The 19,831-nt window shown below is 51.8% G+C and overlaps 1 long non-coding RNA gene across 1 annotated transcript; it reads right to left on the reverse strand.

Annotated features, from left to right (window-relative positions):
• Positions 1 to 2,263: 2,263 nt before the first annotated feature.
• LOC127060569 (uncharacterized) lies at positions 2,264 to 4,293 on the reverse strand. Its single transcript, XR_007779783.1, has 2 exons — positions 4,109 to 4,293; positions 2,264 to 2,937 (listed from the first exon to the last, which is right to left on the reverse strand). It is a non-coding gene; the product is annotated as an uncharacterized LOC127060569 (long non-coding RNA).
• Between the last annotated feature and the right edge of the window lie 15,538 nt (positions 4,294 to 19,831).

Raw genomic sequence — 19,831 nt, forward strand, 5'->3', positions numbered from 1 at the left:
CCGACACGATGTAGAATTCCAAGAAGCTCCGTTTATTGTTTACAAAGCTCATATTCTTATGTTTTTCTCTTCCGTACACGCGATCACACAAAATATAATTGGAGGGCCCGCTTTGTGCACGAGGCACGCACGCGTCCTTATCAATTTCTAATTGGCTGGTTACATCTGCGCTGCTTTAGCACTTTGTTTTTGCCTTGCGGTTTTCAGCATCCTGTTTTACATCCCTTGCTTCCCAGCTTCTTGCTTATCACCTCCTTGTACTTAGGTTCAAGGAGAGGACGTCCCTACAGCTTACTGTAAACCTGTCCCACTGCCCAAGATCGTCCCCCGACAAGAACCTGCAGAATGTAACTCTTTACAATCTCAGCTGTTTTTTCCCTATTTGACTGTTTTTCTACTGGGAATTTTTCTTATTATTTTTCTAGTGTTTTAATGTTTTTTCTAAAAAAAAAAAATTATAGTATTTCTTTATAAAAAGCTCCTGGCAGCTTGGTCACTGTCTTGCTGCATGTCCATGCTGTGACCTCAGGCAGGGACAGGCCATGGGCACTGCTGGGACACAGCTGGGCTCCAGCACAGCAGCTCCATCAGCAAAGGGCATCTCCTGAGGGCAGGGCAGGAAGGTTTTGCCCTCTTCCAGAGTCACTCTCAGGACTCTCAAGAGGCTCCTCGTGTTCCTCGTTCTCCCAGGGCTCAGTGGGATGAGATCAGGATCTCACTGGGGGCTTGAGGGGACTCAGGTCTGGATCAGGCTTTGCTTGTTGGTGGCCAGCGCCCATCAGAAGGTGAATGGTCTGTGTTGAACCTTCCTGAGGCTCTGCAGCTTGTGCCAGGGCTGATGGCAGGGCAATGTTTGTCTGGAGGGCCTTGGGAGCTGCAGGAGAACACAGGGGACTTGCAGGGACAGTGTGTGCCAGGGACCAGCAGGGAGTGGAGCTCGCTGGGCACAGGCCTGGCCAGGGTGGGGTCACCCGAGATCAAGGACTGAATGTCTGCTGTGAGCCTGACATGCCTGCCTTGTTCCAGGGCTGCCAGGAGAGCTCTGCAGCTCAGGGGACACAGCAGGCACAGGGAAAGGGGTCTGGTCACTGGCTCTGCTGACCCTCAAGGAACTCCCCCAGGAGGATCCAGGGCAGCCCTAAGCCCCTCTGGCAGCCCTGGAACAAGGCAGGCACCTCTGAGCCCCCTTTCATGGCCCTGCAGAGCCCGTGTGGGAGGGGGTCAGTGCAATGAGCACCATCAGCTGCCTCTGTGTCCCAGGCTGAGTAGCAGAGCCCAGAGGAGGCAGCCCAGGGCCCTGGGCAGCACAGCCCCCATGCTCTGCAGAGCAGCAGTCCCAGCTCAGGCTGTGGAGAGCAGGGCAGCGGCTGCAGCAATGGCTGCTCGGGCCAGCACAGACGTGTTCCCCTGGCAAAGGCTCTGGGGGCAGCTGGCATGGGCCAGGAGCAGAGCAGGAGCATGTGGGTGTGCAGAGGAGCCCTGGCAAGAGGCTGCCCTGTCCCTGGGCTAGCAGGAGCTGCCTTAGGAGCCCCGGGGCCAACTCTGTGCTGCTGTGCTGGGCAGCGGGGCTGGACCTAGGGCTGCAGGAGCTGCCTGAGCTGACCATCTCCTAAGCACTCCAGACACAGAATGGCTGTCCCTGACCTCCAGTGCCTCCAGTTTCTGATGCAGGGCCACACAGGGCTGGGCTGCTCTGCTGGGGCAGGGAGAGGCTGAACAGGGCAGTGCCAGGGAGAGGAATACCATGGACCCTTGGTTATACAAGTCCCCAGAGTTTTGAAATGGTCTCCATGGTTCCATGAGGAAAGTAACAATGGCCCTTGGTTCCATGGGGCCCCACAGTGTCACAATGCCACTGCAGCAATGGCAATGTACTGTCCAAAGACATACAATGGAAACTGGTTTATCTAAGGTAAAGTTGTGCCAGCATTGATCGGATGCACAAACAGATTGACCAATTTTCTTCCCTTTGTTATATTCTGTAAAATCCCTTACAGTGATTTGAGTTACACAAGTTCCTTTTCCATGCATGGATGTATTGATTCCTCTACACCTTATCTGTATTTCTTCCCCAATTATTCAATTAGAATACTAGTCCCATTTTTCTTCTTCCCATCATGTTTTGAATGGGTTTATTTCTGTGCATAGCCACCTTAGCCAAATTAAAATTTGAGAGATTTTTCCCAGCCATACTGGAATAGCTAAATGTGGTAGTTTCCGGGGTCCCCAGGATGAAGGAGGAATGACTGAATCTGACTCCATGTTCTTAGAAGGCTGATTTATTATATTATGATATATGATATATATGATATATGATATATATGATATAAGATATATGATATATTATATGATATTAAAGAATGCTATACTCAAACTATACTAAACTATAGAGAACAACAGAGACAGAAGGCTTAACAAGAATGATAATGAAAACTTGTGATTGATTCCTCAGAGTCTGACACAGCAGGACAGGAATTGGTCATTAGGTAAAACAATTCACATGAGACCAATCAACCAACCACCTGCTGGACAAACAATCTCCAGATGAAATTCCAAAGCAGCAAAACAGGGAAAAGCAATTAGATAATTATTATTTTCATTCCTCTCCAAGGCCTCCCAATCTCCCATGAGAAGAAATCCTGGCGAAGGGATTTTTCAGAAAATATCACGGCCGACAGCTGATGTGAGTGTGGGGGACTATGGCCAGGGTAAGGTAAAGATTAGAGCCAGAATTATGATACTGATCAGAACACCAAGGGTCAGCATCAGAACTTGCAGATCGTTAGTCCTACTGGCTCTGAGGTCCATGCTCCTTTGGATGCCTCCTGAATAGTGAATCCAGGCAGGCTGTTCTTTCATCTTGATTGGCATGAAGGTTGTCAGAAGCACCTGGTGTGATCCATTCCACTTCTCCTCCAGACACTGACCTGAAAAAGCCTTAACAAATACCCAGTCTCCAGGTTTAAACCAACTAATTGCTTGGTCCAAACCTTTAGCCCTGGTTTCAAAAACCCTCTTATGAATTTTGTTCAATGGTTTTCCCAGAGTTTTTATGTACCATCTCAAGTATCCTTCTCCTATTTGGCTGATGTGTTCTCCCCTATATTGAGTTTGATAAGACCTCTCATATAATATTTCAAATGGGCTTAGGCCTTCCTTAGACCATGGTTTGACTTATTTTGAGTAGAGCAAGTGGCAGTCCTGTTTCTAATGCAAATTTGTTTCTTGACAGGTCTTTGTTAATTGCTGTTTGATAAAATGGTTAATTTTCTCTACTTGTCCACTGCCCTGTGGGTGATAAGGTATGTAATTGCCAGTTTATCCCTAGAGCCATACTAACTCGTTGAACTATTTGTGCACAGAAATGTTCGCCACTGTCACAAGGTACCCCAAACTGAGGTATAATTTTATTAAAAGTACTTCATTATCTTCTAAAAATAGATTTTTTTTTTGTTCTGCATGGGAAAGCTTCCAGCCAACCAGTGAAGGTGTCTATCAGTACCAATGGGTACCTGTACCCCCCTTTTCCTGGGAGTTCAGAAAAGTCACTTTGCCACTGCTGGCCTGGTATATTTCCTTTTTCCAGTTGTTCCAATTTTATGCTATTTGTAGTGTTTGTGTTATTTTTCTGGCAAATTGCACACTGCTGAGTGATCAGTTTGGTAATGGTATACAGATTATGGCCTGTTATGCATTTAGTCAAATCTGCTTACAATGCATTTGCTCCCCAGTGAGTTTTATTATGTTCCTCTAGGACAACCTTCAACAATATGTTTGAAGGTATGAGAACCAGACTGTCAGGTGTAAATGAGCACAGTTCCATGCTTGTTTGCTTCTAAGTCCTTCACCAGCTTCATATCCTCTTCCTACCACCTGAGAGCTGGTATTCTCTTTCTGTACCCATGGCTTAGCACCTGGTATCAAAGCCAGTGCCTCAGTCTGAGCCCCTTCTGCTGCCCATTTAGCCTCACGGTCTGACAATCTGTTTCCTAATTCCTGTTCAGTCTGACCCTTTGGTGACCTCTACAGTGCATGGCTGCCACCTGTTCCTCTAAATTTACAGCTTCCAATAGACATAAAATTTCTTCTGCATGTTTAATTTACTTACCTTGACCTTCACACAATCTTCTGTTCCGGACAGCACCCTGAGCAGGCCCTATCTCAAATGCAGATCTGGAGTCAGTCCATATATTATTAATCCTCTCCCCTCTTGCCAATTCCAGGACTCGTAGATGAATCATCTCTTCTCGCAGCATGGCTATCCCTGCAGGTAGAGGTTTTGCCTTGATTACCTGGGGGCAGTGATCACTGAATATCCTGCCTTATGAGTCCCTGACTTCATAATGCTGCTTCTGTCTGTGGCCCAGGAGTCCCCAGCATCCTCCAGAGGTTCCTCCTTCAGGTCAGGTCTGCTGGACTAAACTGTCTCCATGATTTCCAAACAGTCAGAGGCTACAGGTGCCAAAGTAGCTCCACTGAGAAAAGACGCTGTGTTACAATATTAGTGGTTACAAAATTATCATCATTTTGTTCTACCAGTATAGCTTGATACTTCAGGAACCAGGAGGGGAGAGCCAGTGACCCCTTCAGCTCTAACACCGCAGAGACTGTGTCAAAGTCATTTTCCAGCCCATAGTGAATTTGCAGGCCTCTTGAATGTTAAGAATAATGGCTGCAATGGCTCATAAGCCATTGCACCCAGGCCAAGCCTTGCTTACTTCATCCCATGGCTTAGAGAAGTAAGCAACAGCTCTCTTGTAAGGTCCCAGTTGCTGGGCTTATGGTAGGGCTGTTCTTGAAATCTAGGGGTAATACTGTCCAGCTTAACGAGGTCTTTCACTCTGTATCTGGATTTTCCCATTCGAAAGCAAATAGCTTCTGACTATCCTGGCTAAAGCCAAATGGGAAAAGGCATCTTTTAAATATAGTACCTGAAACCACACCTGATTATTTTTTTAAACTTGGTTAACAAGGGGTAGGGGTTTGCTACCACTGGGTAAAAACCCTCCACATTTTTGTTTATTGCTTTTAAATCTTGCACTAATCTATACCTCTTACCATCAGGGTTTTTTTAACTGGAAGAATGGGAGTATAATATTCTGGTTCACATTCTATGGGTAATCCAAATTCCAAAGAAGTATTAATTATTTCTTTTATCTCTTTTTGATCCTCTGCTTTCAATGGATATTGTTTATTTTAAACAGGGTTGGCTGTTGGTTTCAATCTTATTTCTACTGGAGCTCCATTTTAACTCGTACTGGTGTCCCTGCTGCCCACACTCCTGGATATACTTGATCCAGGACTTCTTGAGGCACTTTACTTCTCACTTCAGGTTGCATCAATGCCAAGCTTAGTATTTCTGATTAATTGATCTTCCTTTATTTTAGATTTTATTTTTTTCCTTGCCTAAAAGTTACTCCAACTCATAAGAGTTCTAACAAGTCACATCCCAATAACGATTTTGGGGATTCCAGCATGTATAAAAATTTATGTATTCCAGTTTGTTTACTTATTGGATACCTAATTGGCTGCAAAAAGTACACTTTCTTTGGTAGGCCAGTGGCTCTTATTACTTCTACAAAATCTTTATCTTTATCTAGTTCTTGATTTAACACTGAATGTGAAGCACCTGTTTTGACCAGAAATTCAGTTTCTTTTTTCTGATTCCCTAGCCTAATTGCAACCATTGGATCTGCTAGCGTAGATTTTCCCACTCCCCATAATTCGACTTCTGCCATCACTGCAGGCTGAGAATTAATCCCTTGTCTGTGTCATAAGGGTATCCTGATGCCCCAAGAATCTGAATTTGGAATCCATAACCTAGGACAATTCTTTTTCCTATGTCCTATTTCTTTACAATAAGCACTCTGACACTCCTGTATTTGGGCTGAGTGTATCTCTGGGTCCCTCAGCCCCTCCCAGAGGGAGTTCTCAATAATTCTGGATCTTGTTTTCTCCTTTACTGCCAGCAATACAGCTTTCAGCTCTCCTACTTGTGCAATTCCCATTTCTTCTTCTACTACTTCCACTCCTGTTTCAATGTGGAAAGCAACTGCTCTGTACTTAGATTTCCAATCAGTGTGTTTGGCTGTGGCATCAGTGAACCACACAGCTTTGCCTTCAGAGTCTGAAGTGAATGCAGGAGCAACCAGTACAGAACTGGGCTTATGGGGGTGTTGTAGATCTAACAGGACTGGAGTCACAGCTATCTGTAACTTTGTAGGTTTTGTTGGCCCTTCAGTGACATCCATTTGATCTGTGACCAACTGAGATGTATGTATCAATCATGTGTACAAGGGTCTTGCTATTATAGAAAATCCAGGAACACAATTTCTCTAGAGTACCCAATATTTTATATCCAAAACTGCCATTAGTTTATGTGCAGATGCCTGCACATAAAGTGTAGCAGTGAGATTTGCAATATTTGGGACAGCTGTGATAAAATGTCTCATGTTAGCATTAAGCATTTGATAACCAATTGTTAAATGCCACTGTAGCCGCTGGCTACGAGGTGACCTGGTTCTGGAGTGCGGCACGGTGACTCAAACACAGAGTCACTCGGTCCATGTGCTGCTGACACCAGTATGGTGGATAGCAAATGGCGTTTATTCAAAGGTTTCAGGGGTATTTATGGCCTAGGTAGTTTATGTCACTTCCTCTGCCCTTGTCCTGGGTGCGGCCAGGTAGCCAAGGTCAGACTGAAGGTGAGGAGGGGTCTTCCTGTCTACGCGTAACAGCCCGAGATCTTCCGGCCGCAATCCCTAACTCTCCCACATTTCCCCCCCCACCATGATTAGTAAAAATCTCATAAAGTTATAAAATGTAAAGGTTACAAAATTTCATGGGTTAGTAGGATTAATGTAAAATCGTTGTGTTAGTAACTTTAGCATGCTTTAAAGTAATTGTCGGCGCTCGAGAAACAAAATGTTTGCCGTTTCCAAACGCCTTTAACGAATAACACTAGTTTGTTTAATATGCAAGGCCCGAAGCTTAGGGTTAGTAAGATTATGGTGACTGGGCCTATTAGGGTAGAGGATCAGGGTGGTGAGCATGGAGACTGATTGAACCATGACTCGAACCAGCCCTGGTGAGCTTCTCTGTCCATTTTTCTCTGGTTCAGCCGGTTTCTCAGTTCGGCCATAGAGTCCACTGACGACTCCGGTGTGGTCTGCATAAAAGCAGCATTCTCTTTCAAGGCAGCACACAGGCCCCCCTGCGCATGAACAAGAGGTCCAGTCCTCTCTATTTGGAGGACAACTTCTGAGAGTGAGGAAAGGGATTTTCCAGCGAAGAGATGGACTTCTCGATCCTTTGCAGGTCCTCATCGATGGTCATTTGCAGTTGGGACAGTCCTTGGTGTGGGTCGCTAGGGCTGAGAGCTGTGGCTGTCCGGCTGCTCCCAGGCCGAGACAGCACGGCTAGGTAAAAACACGCTGTCAATATTCTCTTTTGTGGAGACGGCTGGTTTGTTCGAAGAGGTTGTACACTTCTTCGTTGAGTGGTACAGGACTCTAGGAAAATTAGACTTGGACACAAAAGTCGTTCAGAGTGATCCATTGTCAAGGGTACACAGGGCTTACTCCGGATCGGTGAAGACCCACATCCTGATGCACATGGGATCACCCACTGGAACTTCCCTCACTTAAGTTTGCAAATTCTTGCAGACAGCCCGTCTGCCTCGCCAAGGTTGCATTGCCAAAGCATTTGCCTTGGCCGTACTGACTCAGGGTAATGCTCTCCGGGGGGTGTCCCATCTGCATTGGCATGGATGTTTGATTTGAGAAGATGAATGGGAGATCGAAGGCAACGCTTCGTAAAAAGGGGGTTGTGCATCATAGCACACACAGCATGATTCTGTGGAGTTTGGGTGGACTGATTTAAGATATGAAGGTAGAATTTAGCACGTTTATGAATGAATTGGAAAGGTTCGGTTCGGCTAGGAGACTGGATGGGGAGACTAGTTTGACTTCTGCGTATCGGGGATAGCAACTACTGTTAACTGTGATCTCTTCCCTGGGTTGCTCGCTATAGAACGGATTGGGTCCGACTGATTGGGACATAGAGGCTGGGAGTCGGATAATTTGCACATTCACCCACTCTTTTGACCCTTGAACGGCTACTGTCCAGTTCTGCTGTGGTCCAATGGGGTGATTGGCTGTAAAACTGGTCATGTTGTAGTTAGTGCATTCTGAAATTGGGGATTTTATGACTGTTCGATGGAAATTTCCATGGAAAAAGAAGGGTGTTTGCAGCAGTGGGTGCCCAGGTGAACTGCAAGAACCTGTCGGGCTCTTGTGGATCCCACCCTGGCCCTGACGGTCTGGCATCTGTAAACAAGGTTTCGCAGCCCCATGCCACCAGTATCCCACCCTGGGTGATGCAGTAGCTTTTTTCCTGGGTTGAGGCTGGACACAGTAGGTTAGGTACGTTGTGTGGGCGTGTGAGGAATGGGGGTAGTACCTTGGTCGTCCCGGAAACAAGTCGGTAAAGCGGAGTATGAAGGATGGTTTGTTTGGTGTGGTGACTCCTTTGAGCACCTTACCACTGCTAAGGTGTCGCATGACCCACCTGAATGGCTGATGATGAGGGTAGTGGTCTGGGTTGGCTTGCCCTCTGGCGACAAGCCCCAACAGCAAACAGAACAGAAATACGTTGACGTTTGAGTCTCACCCGCGTGGTTTTCTTGGGCCGATGCGGACGGCTTGGTGGTCCGTCCTCTGGAACGGGGATGTACGCGTCCGAGGGACGCCCACGAGCATGTCCTGATAAACCAGAACTCACAGCTCTCATCCAGTCTCCATTCTGTCATCGGTTAAGTCAGGCTTGATTGACTTTACGCAGACACCATTTAATGTGCCCGTCATTGTGACAGACCGCATATCAGCCCCGGCACGTGAGCACCAATCTCCAACCCCTGTTCCCCACTGCCCCAGTTCGTTTTTGATCACCCACCCGCGGGGGCCCTCCCTAATGCCCGAGGTGCCAGTGTTGCTGAGCTGGATGTTTGTTTCATTCCCTCCTAGGGTTAGTTGATTTAAACGCTAGCAGCGCCGTTGCCGGATGCGCGCTTGTGTCATCCGGGGGGGAATGGCATTGGAGAAGCCTTCTGCCTTTGCTTAGCACTTCTAGACTTAGCTTTCAGAGTCTGGTTGCTCTGTCGACGATGGCTTGTCCGGTGCTGTTGTATGGGCTGCCCTGCAACCAAGGCGATGTGCCATTTCGAGGCGAAGGTCTGGACTTGCCTTGCGATGAAGTTTGGGCCGTGCCGTTGTCTGTTTTGATTTGCTTTGGAACCCCAAGCCACTGCCCCATGGCTGTCAGCCAGGTTGAATGTCGCGTTGGAAGTCCGTCTTGAAGGATGCTGTGTGGCCACCTCATGCCGCTGTACGTTATCTACAGTAAATTCGAGCCACGCGCGAGGTTTCAACAGCTGGCATAAGGTGAAGTCTGTTTGCCACTAACTTCTGAGGCTTGAGACCTCTTGGGGGTTGACCCCACTCGACACACAGTGGCAAACTTCTGCAGTGAGGGCACGTTGCGACGAGTCGGCTTTGCGTCTGACAGTTAGAGATTCCGACACTTTTTCGCAAGCGGCTTTGCCTTCCGATGGTGAAGGGTTTTCGTGCAGACTGACGACTCTTTCAGCGTCCATCACGCCCTTTGCTGCGGCCGTCAGCGTTGTCATTGCCTAATCTGGTTAGAACCCTTTGATCGGGTCGGGGCTGTTGAACGTGGATGACTGATATAGTGCCTGTCAGTTGCATAGGAGTGTTGGCGTGCTCCTCCAGCCATCGTTGCCAATGGGGACACGGACACGCCTGGTCCGGCCATGGCTAGGCAGAGGTTTGCCCACAAAATATGGAGTCTCAGTTCACAATGTTGAAGGTGTTCCTCTGGGGAACAGTCCGCACGCTAGTGCCACAAGCTGCTGCTTCAAAGCGTTGGACTGCAACGCGTAGGGTCGGTTTTGCCTTGGACACATTGCCACTGTTCTCTTGACTGCCACACTTGCTGCCGCCGGTGGAGGTCTGACCCATGGATGCGTCCGTCTGTGAAGATGGTTTTACAGTTGGATGTCGGCTTTGCCGGGACAGGTGCTAGCGCTCGGTCACACGGTGTGTGCTCTGGCAGATGGTAGGGGAATTGAGCATTCCGGTGGACAGCATCCTCCATTGGAAGCGTCGGTTAGGCCGCTGGCGGTGTGGGAAGACGATGGACAAGGCGAAACCGATTCTTTGTCGTCTGCATGCAGGGGGATCGAAAGGAAGCCAGTCTTTTGCCTGTCGAGCACTGCACAGGGTTGTCCTCTCGAGTATCATCGAGTTCATTGGGTAAGCGCTGTTTTGGACAGGTCCCATAGGCTGGATTCCTGGGATGACTGGTGCCGTCTGACCCCGTGTCCACCCAAAAGGGAAGGCAGATGGCCGAGTCGTCGTCCGAGACTGTTGTGGAGACCGACACCACTGCCCACCACGAATCAGTGGGTGGCTTGCCACATACGTTTTGCTGGAACGGCCACCCACGGGGTCCCGTTCCCATGCGTTCTATGGCCAGAGCCACCCAGGGACCTCGTCCCCCAAGGGGCTTGTTTGTGGTTGGTATTCCGGAGGCGCAGGTGTGGTCGGTTGGACCTTGGCTGGGCAGCAAAGTTGGACATTCACCGGAGGGGTTGGCAGTGGTGGGCACAGGAATCGCTGTGCCCATTGCGGGTTGCGGTTGAGCTGGGCCGTTGCATGTGTTTCCAGTGGAGGAGGCTGGATACGGCCGGTGCCTCTCCTCCCTCTGCCGTTTCCCTGATGCTGGGTCTGCTCATTAGCTACATGCCTTTCCTGCCACGCCAGCATGGTCCCTAGGTTTCCCCTGACGTGGTGGGGCAGCTGCTGGTGACGTCTGACTGGGGGCAGTTTATTGCTGCCTGCCCAGGCTGGCCTCTTTAAAGCGTGCCATGACACTCGTTATTGCAGTGTGATGAACTGCTGCTGAAGGGAGCTAGGTATTCTTTGTTGCAACGTGTCTGATCATGTCAGCTATACTGGACCCCTGTGCTCCGGTGACTTTAACCAGGAAGGCATGTATCGCGGCTGCGGGTGCCCAATTCGCGAAAGCTATTCTATTTTTCCCAATCGGTGAGTTTGTGTTGCGATTGTTTCCCGATATTGCTTAAGGCTTTATTCGGTTTCGCTTGAAACCGCGTTAGTTCTGCTCTTTCAGCTTCCGAGTCCCATCCGGACTCGGCCAAGCTCTTCCGGGCTGTCTGAGCAGCTGTTGCTTGACTCAGAGTCGGAAGTGGACTGCCGATAAATTTCCGGCGCTCCGTGCCGTTTCTTTCGGCTCCGACCCCCGCTCCTCCCTTCGGGGGTGGTACCGCTCCCGACCCCTGGGCTTGCCCTGCCTCCTGCAGTGGACGGATCTCTCCCTTATATGGTAGCGGTATTGAGTGCGGCCCCTGATCGAATTGCGCTCTTTGCCGCTCCCCTGCGCATGCGGTCAGCAACTACTCTCGCGCCTCCGGGCTTTTCCGCCGTGGACTCGCGCGCCCCGCCCATCTCTGGATCACCGCGCGGTGCTTTGCCTGTGTGGCGGAGCTGCGGCGTGCGAGGGGCCGCCCGCGCGTCCGCGCCAGCCGCCCTCTCGGCGCCCGTGGTCCTCTCCCCAGCTCCCCGCAAAAGGACCCGCGCGCAGCCGGCCGCGCCCCCGGCGCTGCGCCGCCGGGCGGCGGGAAGGATGGGTGACAGGGGAGTCGCGAATGTCCCGGAAAGATTCAGTGGGGGGTCTAGGACCCGGCGGGCTCCGCGCGGAAGTGATCGGGACTCGGGGCTAGGGGAGTGCGGCTCGGGCTTCGGGCTCGGGCTCGGGCTCGGGCTCGGGGCTCGGGCTTCGGGGGAGGGATGGAAACAGCGTCCGGCCCCTTCTGGCTGGGTGTTTGGACCATTCCCTCCCCCTGGGGTCCCCCGCATCCTGTGGGGGCGGTCCGTGGCCCTATAAGGACAGAATAGTGAGCTGAGCGCTGCTGACGTGGTCATACGCTCCTGCGCGGGGGCCGCCCCCCCACCCGCTCGCCACGCACATGAGTGGTAAGCGGGCTGACTCCGTTTCCGCACACCGCTCGGGTGCCTTTCGCCATGAGCACACGCCTACCCGCCAACGTCCCATTTCCAAACGCATATCGGAGGGGGGGGGGGCATTCCGTCTCCCCTTCGGGCCTCGGCGGTTCCGCCGTACCGCCCTCGCTCTCCTCCGTGAGTCCTGGCCAAAACGACCGCGCGTTCTCCGCCCCCCACCGATTGGTAAGCCGATATCTGCTCGGAGGGGCCGGCGTTCGCGGCTTTTTCGCTGCCGGGTTGGTTCTTCAGTCCGCCGCGGTGGTCTCGTGTCGGACCGCGCCCAGCATCAGCTGCGGCGTAAGGCAATAAACATGTGACTCGCAGGCTCCCACCGTCTCCTCGTTCTTCGAATGCCCTGCAGTAGGGCCTTCTCTACTTTCCCCCATGCCTTTGAGGGCGTTTACCGCGGCTGAGGTTTTTAACAGCGGCGGTTGCATCTTTCCCACAACCCTCCGAATGCAACATATCCACCGGGGACGTCAATCCGTCCAGAGCTCTAGGAGTCGCGCAATAGCAAGATTAAAAGTCCTGAGGCTCACATTCAATCCCCTTTTTGCTCACTGAGCCAAACTTACGTCCTTTTCGCGAATGGTTTCCATGGTCTCTCGCGGGTCCGGGCGAGCTGCACTCCCAGCCGAAAGACGGACCCAGCGTGCGGCCGGCGACCCCACTGGGTCCAGGTGACGTCCGCACCCCGGGTGCTGGTACCCGGAGTTTCGGCACCACTTATGTGAGCGCTTGGCTACGATGGTGACCTGGTTTTCTGGGAGTGCGGCAACGGTGCCTCAAACACCGAGTCACTCGGTCCAGGTGCTGCTGACACCAGTATGCGTGGATAGGCAAATGGCAGTGCACGTTATTCAAAGGTTTCAGGGGGGTATTTAGGGCCGAGGGTAGTTTATGTCCGTAATCCTCGCCCTTGTCCTGGGTGCGGCCAGGTAGCCAAGGTCAGACTGAAGGTGAGGAGGGGTCTTCCTGTCTACGCGTAACAGCCCGAGATCTTCCGGCCGCAATCCCTAACTCTCCCACATGCCACCTCCTGTCTGCTTTTTTCACTAGCCAAACGAGAGAATTGTAAGCAGAATGCATCCTATTATAATACCTCTTAGTTTTAATTTTTTAATTACATTGCAACACATTTCAGCAGAGTAACAGATAATGTTTTTTCTATTAAAGCCAGTTAAACAATTTTCATTTTTATCTAAAATTAGAAGTTTCGGGTTTTGGCTTCTGTGGGGGTAATCAAAGAGATTTTAAGCTCCACTGTTAATTACAAATTTTTGACAGCTGCCTCTTTGCTACTACAGCCAACTCTGTTGGGGTGCCATCTCTGAAAAAAAGTAATTACTCAACATATGTTCATCTGTTTCCTGAGCAGTTATTAGTTCCTGGTTAAACATAATCCATACCTCCTGGTTTTTCAGCCATCGTTCCCTTTATTTTTGTTATGCCATAGGGCAATGTCCTAGTTTTGCAGCACAGAAGTGATGATTTAAGAGAAGCTGCTATCAGTTTCCTCCATGTCTGACAAAAAGAACCCATCAATAATAGCTTTAGCAATGTGGTAAACCACTAAAAGCTGTACATGCTTCTACGAAAAAACACCTTAAAGACGGAAAATCCCGGGAAATCTCTTTCTTTTCCGGTCAGCAAAAAGGTGACAAGGGCCGGGCCGGGCAGGCTCTGCTGTGGGGCCGGGCCCCTTCATGGGACGCCCAGCGGGCCCCATCGGCTGCCGGGCAGGGAGAGGGGAGCGCCAGGGGGAGAGGCCGGGCTGGGCCACGGCTGCCATTTCTAACATCTTACTGCTTGTTACACCCTGCCCCGCCGCCAGCCCGGGCCGAGCCAGGATCCGCCGGGCCCCAGGAGCAGCCCCGGGCCGGGCCGGCTCGGCCAAGGTTCTGCCACCGCTGGGGTTCACCCACAACCCCCGGGCAGGGCGAGGAGAAGCCATCGGGCCCGGCCGTGCTGCTGCTGTGTTCTGGCCTGGCTGCTGAGATCCTGGCCCTGCCCCAGCCCAGCTCTGCCACCGCTGGGGGTTCACCACAACCCCCCGGGCAGGGCGAGGAGAGAGAAGCCACGGGCCCGGCCGTGCTGCTGCTGGGTTCTGGCCTGGCTGCTGAGATCCTGGCTGTTCCCCCAGCCCAGCCAAGCCTGCAGCTCCGACCCGCAAGCTCGGCCGGGGTCGTGTAACCATCTACAGGCCCCGGCGAGCTATTAACTCTTTCAGTGCTTCAATTCTCCCTCGAGTGAGAGAAAAGGACAAGTGCAGGCAATGCAGAGCAGCAACACCAAGACATCAAGGTCAGTGAAGAAGTGAAGAGAGTCCAGTCCCAGATAGGAGGGCTGAGGAGATGCCTTGATCTTGGAGCTGAAAACCCTCTTGTAAAGCTATGGAGACAAATGTAATTGATAGATTCAGACTTTTTTTTCCCTATAAACATTAGCAAGTATAGGGAGATAACTTGTTTGGCAAAAGCCTCCATGCTAAAGCAAGCAAATGTTGAAGTAATTGTGATTTTATGAGAATTTGAACAGAGAGAGAAAAAAGAGTGATGAAGACCCTGTGCCCTCAGGGAGAGAAGATCTCTGTTCCGGAGATGAAGATGATGTTTAGAGATAGATAGAGAACCTTGCTTTTGAAGAGCTCATCTTTAAAACCAGTGCCCCATAAGCTGACATGGCACATAAACACAGCTGTGGGAACGCTTGTGGAACATAGGAGGGACTTCACAATTGCAGATTCCCTGGGCAGTTCTATTCGTAGAAATTGAGAGCCACAAGAATGCTGCTTTTCTTGTGGAGAAGTCTTCATAACATTAACAAGAGGGACTTCTCTACCTAAGTGAACTGAAAGAACACTGTTCATAGGGGTGGGAAACTGACTCAAAATTTGTCTCTTTACAGTTCCAGTAGGAAAGCAAAGTTGTAGGACAAGAGGTGTCCTGAAAGTTTTGTTTGATTCTTAGTACTCTTAGTTACTGTTAAGAAACTTTTCTGTTTATCCTTTTAAAGTTTTGAGCCTGCTTTGCCTGTCTCCTAATCCTCTCTCACTGCAGCAGTAAGTACATTCTAGGGAGTGCACTGGTGATTAGCAAGCACTGAACCCACCACACTAAATGGTGCATTGACCGGGACAATCTTAAATTAGCGAACCAAAACACTACAGGTGAAAAGAGTCTTAAAAACATTTTGTTAGCTACATTACAGATTTACCCACAACTCTCTGTCAGTCCTGTCTGCTGGTTTGGACTGGGTTAAATTTCTTCCAGTGCCTGGTGTGGGGCTGTCTTTGGGATTTGTGCTGAACACAGGGATGACAATGGAGATGTTTTTGTTATTGCTGAGCAGTGGCCACACAGGGCCAAGGTCTTTTCTGCTTCTCATATGACCATGCTAGGGAGATGAGGTGCTGGGGAGGGAGGACACAGCCAGGACAGATGACCCCAGTGTACCCAAGGGATATTCCAGACCATAAGACAACATGCTCAGTATGGAAAGTGAGGAACATTTAGAGCAATGGTGTTTGTCTTCCCAAGTTCCATAGGATGGGCCCTGCTCTCCTGGAGGTGCTGAGCTCTTGCCAGCCCATGGGAATGGGTGTTTTGCTTTGCTTTGCTTGAGTGCTTAACTTTTGCTTTCCCTGCTAAACTGTCTTTACCCCAACCCATGAGTGTTCTTACTTTCACCTTTCCAATTCGCGCCCTGATCCTGCTGGTGGGGGATCAAGTGAGTGCCCCCAAGTGTGGGGCTTGGCTGCTGGATGGGGTTAAACCACAACAGCTGTCAGGACCAATTCCTTTAGCAAAGTCTGAAGGTGATTTTCAAGCTTTAAGCAGTTATTCCTCAGTAAAAGCACAGCACCACTCTAGGATAATGCTTCCACATGGATTAGAGTGGAAGAGTGATACACTTCCACAAGGATAAGGGAAGGTTTCTTGCCTCAGATTTCCACACTCATCAGGAAAGGGTTCATCCCTGGCAGGACTCCAGCAAGGTGCAATGGCATCAGCTGAGGTCCTCTAGCTCAGCTCAGATTGAAAGAAGGACCAGCTGCTGGGGTCACCTGGAGCAAGACGAGCTCCAGACACTTTTCCTGAGAGGCCCAAGAGGTCAAAGCAGGGGGGGAGAGCTGGGGCTGCAGTGGCAGTGCTAGCTGGCTGCCCAGAGCTGTAAGGGCTCCTGACAAGCATGCCCAAAGGCTCTGATACAATATCCCTGACAGAGGGTGTCTGCTCAGGGCTCTCCTGTGGGTGGTTTTCTCCTTCCTCATTCCCTCTTAGAAATCCTCACCTCACAGGAAGTCCATCTGGTCATGAAGGCACAATCTAGAAATGGTTTTCCCTTTACCCTCACACTTTTAACAGGGAGGACCCAAGAAACCCAGAACAAATTTCCATCCCTTTTCAACATCTCGTTTGTGCTTTCTGTAGCCCAATAAATAAAGAGCTCCATCTCTGAAAAGTGGACCACACACTTCATTCCAAGCCCAGAATGGCTTGAGCCAGCAGGAATTGCAGGGGTTTCCCTGGACTCTCCTGGGCTGCTCCTTGCCCTGGCTTTGCTGGCTGCACTGGAGCAAGAACAGGACTCAGGACAGGGAAGGCCAATTGTTCCTCAGCTGTCCCTGCCCTAGGGCCAGAGGCTGCTCCCAACACACTCTGTGTCCTGCCTGAGCCAGGCCCATGGGCACGGTCTGGGGCCAGCCTGGCCCACTGGGGGCTGTGCCCCAGCTGACCCTTCCCCTTGCCGGCACCAGCTCCTGCAGGCAGAGCTGCTCTGCACAGGCCCTGCGCTCACAGACACGTCCAGGCTCTGCTCAGGGGAGCTCCTCTCCCTGCTGGTCATCAACAGGGAAGCAAGGCTGAGCTCACATGTGCCCCAGTATGGAACCAGGAGTGGGGCAGCAGGAGGAGGGCAGGGGGAAGGGAGAGACACAGGGACAGGACTTCAAGGGGGGAACCTTAGCAAGTATCAGGCAATGAGAGAACTCCCAGCACACACCCCATGCAAAGGAGAGGGACTCCGACCACCTGCACCTGCAGAGAACACTTCAGCATGGAGGTGTTTCAGTGCCATGGATCCCAGAAGCTGCTCCCCATGGAAGGGCTGTCCCTCCCCATCCCCTCTGAGGAGCTGAGCGGCAGGAGCTCACAGGGTGGTTGGTCTGTAGGGCAGCTTCTGACCTCAGATGGATCAAAGTCTGCTTGGCAATAGCCCTGCTCACCTTGGCTCTCCAGTTCATGTCTGTGAAGCTGAAGGTCACACTTTGTGGTCTCTGGCTATTGTACATCTTCTTCCATAGTTTCAATTTTCTGGGAGAACTGGAGTTTGTTGTCCAACACTGATAACAGGAGCAATACAACATTAATCTCCTTGCATCCTGTGATAAAAGAATGACATCACTGGGTGACTGATGTTTCCTCCTTGAGCAGGAGACCAGCTGTCTAACACAAGCATGCCCAAAGGCAGCAGTCACTACAGTGGGCACTATTCATATTTGCCCTGGAAATTCTGACTGTTTCATGTTCCTCTCTCTGTAATAGCTCCTTCACACAAAAGGAACTAATATTTTGGGATTTTAGGAGCCCTGTAAGTAGCCAAATAGTTGTTGTCTTTCCATTACCAAAATTCAAAATAACCTCAAAAGCCAGACTTCATTCTGTTCCCTCTCTCAATGTCCTATATCAAGCAGGCTCCCCTGAGGGAAAGTTTGAAAACATATACTCAACTATAAAACAGGGTTTTACTTAAGAATGAAAAGTGCTTAGCTCATGCACACAGCTGATAGAAACTGGAGCTGAATTTTACTTGAACATTCACCTCTTACATTTTGTTGACCTGCTTCTATCGTCATAGTCAATATACATTTCAAAGACATTATTTGGTTGGGTTGCTGAATGGGCCTGAGGAAGGGGCTGCCCGATTCCTGGCCTGTGGGGAGAGCAGAGCCGCCGGAACCGCGCCCAGCGTGCAGGCACTGCCTGACAGCGCTGCCGCCGCTGGGATGGTCACGCCTCTGAGTCTCAGCCATTCCCTGCTGCTTCTGCTGCTCCATTTGCTTTTAGGCACACCCAAAGCTCACTGCCAGGCCACGATGGTGTCTGGTTCTGCCCTATTCCTGTCCCTGTATAGGGATGGAAAATTGCTGTGCTTTCAGGAAGATCTTTGTGGAGCCTTCCGGCATTGCAAGCTCCTTTGCCCTCGGTGTATTCTTGCCATGGAATCCCTCACGGCTGGGTTCAGAGCATATTCAGGTTGGCTCTTCTAAAACCCAGGGTCCTTGTCCCCTTCAGCGTGCTCAGCACGACCTTTAACTCCACGCTGCTGTGCAACTGGAGCAGCAGGACAGGGACCTTTGCAGCCTGAGCTGCCCTTGTTCCTCTCTGGCCCTGCACAGAACACAGCTGGGAGGAGAATGGCAGCAGGGCCCTGCGTGTCCCCGGGCTCAGGTTTTGCACCGCTTCAGCTCCACAGAGACACGGCTCAAGTGAAAAACCCAAACTGTTTATTAAGCGAAAGCGAGCAAGCAGGGGCATGAGCGCAGGGAGGACAGGGCAAAAAAGGGAGTGGGCAGGGCCTGAGAGCTGGAGGGAGGGAGCTGCCAACAGGGAGACAGATGGCAGGAGCTCCTGGAGCTTCCCACAAGCTCAGCTCTGAGCAGCAAGAGCTGTGCCTGGAGCTCCAGCTGGTCCATCCTGCTCTGCAGGTTCTCCCACCTTCAGTGGGAGCTGGAAATCGCCAATGGACGCTGATGGTACATCTGATGCAGCAGAGGAACGAAGTCCTGCACATCTTCTCTCAAAAGCCAGCTGAATAAGGACGCTGATGCAGTATGGGCTCTCATCTTCCCTGAGGGCTTGGAGAGCTGGAAGAGAGAGAAGCAGAGCCAGGGTCAGACGCCAGATTGAGGAAATCCGAGGAGAGCCTCCTGCCAGGGCCATCCCAGCCGGCTCTTGCCATGGCTTCGGCCGGAAGGTGCTGGCCACGTATCCCCCACGTTTCCCTGACAGCTCTCCGGGCTCTCCCACCGCCGCCCCTCGTCCACACGGGGAGCAGAGCCCTCCGCAGCCCAGGCACGGATTGTAGCTCCGGGGCCAGGATTTGCAGTTGCCCCCGGCGGCCCCCGCTGCCACGCGGCTGCCCTGACTCACCCTCGCCGAGGACCTGGAGCTCCTCCTTCTGCCCCTTCACGAGCACTCCGGCCAGCCCTGGGAAGACAGAGCCTCTGGCAGCCCCAGGCGGCACAGCTGCGCGCCACGGGCGCTGCCAGCCCTGCGGCCGCACACCCTCCTCCCCCGGCAGGGCTCCTGCCGGGCCCCTGCCTCACGCTGCCACCCGAGGGCACGGCTGCGGCAGGGCAGACCTCGCCCAGGGTGGACGGGGCTGCAGCAGCCCGGGCTCGGCTCCCGCTGCTGGGGCAGCAGCCGGGCCGGGGGCAGGGAGGGGCGCCGGGCTCACCGATGATCCTGACGGCCGCCCCTTGCACGGGCCTCTGCGGGCTCCGCAGGCGCGGCAGGGCCCAGCGCAGGTGCTCGGCCGCTCGGCTCTCGTCCTGCAGCAGCTGCGGGGAGCGCCAGGAGGGAAGGCTCGGTGCGGGCTCTGCCCCTGGGCCGGCCCAGCTGGCCCACAAGGCCCGGGCCAGGGAGCAGCGCGGGCGGGGGTGCGGCACTGGGCAGGTGCACAGCTGCCAGCCCCCCGCTATGAGCACCGGGCAGGGGACATCT

The sequence above is a fragment of the Serinus canaria genome, chromosome 25 (assembly GCF_022539315.1).
Source record: "Serinus canaria isolate serCan28SL12 chromosome 25, serCan2020, whole genome shotgun sequence".
Lineage (NCBI taxonomy): Eukaryota > Metazoa > Chordata > Aves > Passeriformes > Fringillidae > Serinus > Serinus canaria.